Here is a 1,669-nt window from a genome sequence, read left to right on the forward strand (position 1 = left end):
CTTCATAAAAGTTCAAAAGGACAGAAATAATTGCCCCACGAATTCTAACGTTATTTATAAATTGAATTGCAACGATTGTGACGCCACATATGTCGGACAGACAAAAAGACAGTTAGGAACGAGACTTAAAGAACATAAAAATAATATTAAATTAGACTCTGCTAGACATTCGGTTGTCACGGAACACATTCTAAACGAACAACATACATTTGACTGGGACAATATTAAAATTATGGATCATGAAAAGAATTACCATAAAAGACTAATATCTGAAATGATCCACATTAAAGAACAGAAAAATGGAATTAATTTAAATAAAGACACCGAATTGTTAGACAGTAGTTATTTTGACATACTTAAAAAATTTGCTGAATCATAATTTAGAAAAAACATTGGTAATAAATAAATACATCACGCTCTCTATTTTGACATTTGTTATTCAGACTTCGCAACACACACTTGAAATATCGGGAAAAAGGACTTGTTAAAACGATAATGTAAGTTGAAAGATTTTTTAATTTTCTCTGACATTGATTTAATTCGCGTATTATATCCGCAGCATGTTTAAATGTCGCATAACTTGGCATCTCAGACCAATCGCCTTGCATATCTATTGGTCAACAGCGAAGAATCGTTTTAATTTTATATTTTAATATTTAACTAACTTTGTATTTTTAACATTTAACTTTGTATTTTAATATTTAACTTTTATGTATTGATAAAGACTGTAGTGCAGTCGAAACGTTTACAATTTATATCGATTCTGTAACGGAATGTTAATTTAATTATTTAACTATTAATAAAAAATTTTTACACCTTATTTATTTGCTCGTTCAGTTGGCCTACTATATTTGATTTGTTCAATTTTGTTAATTTATACGAGCCTTTTATTAATTAACTTTGATATGTTGTTTCCATAAAACAAAAACAAACAGAAAATTTTCAATTTCCTGCAGTACTACGTGCCATGATTACTAAAGAACTTTTTGCGGGTTTATGTGATTTTTTATTACCCATATCTTCAAAACCAATAATCTCATCTTCTGATATATTATAAAATAAATGAGCTTTTAAACTCATCTCATTAACATACAATATACAATATAACAACACGGATGCTCGTGCCTCTCATGTTGACTGAGGCCAGTTTGGAGGTCGAAAGACCTCGGACAGTGCTCGCACCGGTATGGTCTAGCTGGACTGCCGTTTCCCCTTTTGCACTTGGCGTAATGGCAGCGCCATGCATGTATCTTGGGGAAACGTTTGGAGCATTTTTCACATATCCAAGTGACCTGCAACATTGGGTGCTCTTTTTTGATATGCAGACTTAGCTGCTTGGAGCCTATACAGCTGATGTTCGAGCCAAGCTCCGAACACTTGGGGCAGCATAAAATGCTTCTATACTTCCTTGGATGTCGTAAATTATTTTTGCCCTAATGGGTCTCAGGTCCCATCGCCCGTCCAACGACGCCCCTGGGACTCGGGCGCCGCTCGCGCTTCTTCATCTGTTTGCCACTTAGGCAGCGTCCGCCACGCCAGAAGCGTTCTCGGGGTCGTCCGCCTCCGAGGCTTTCTCCTTGACGCTATCCATAATTGCTCCTTAGTAGAGCGTTGTCTAGAGCCAAGACGACGATCAGGCATTTATAGTCTGCTTCTCACCCCGACGGTT

The sequence above is a fragment of the Nylanderia fulva genome, unplaced genomic scaffold, assembly GCF_048542155.1.
Source record: "Nylanderia fulva isolate GAGA-0341 unplaced genomic scaffold, ASM4854215v1 Scaffold502, whole genome shotgun sequence".
Taxonomy (NCBI): Eukaryota; Metazoa; Arthropoda; class Insecta; order Hymenoptera; family Formicidae; genus Nylanderia; species Nylanderia fulva.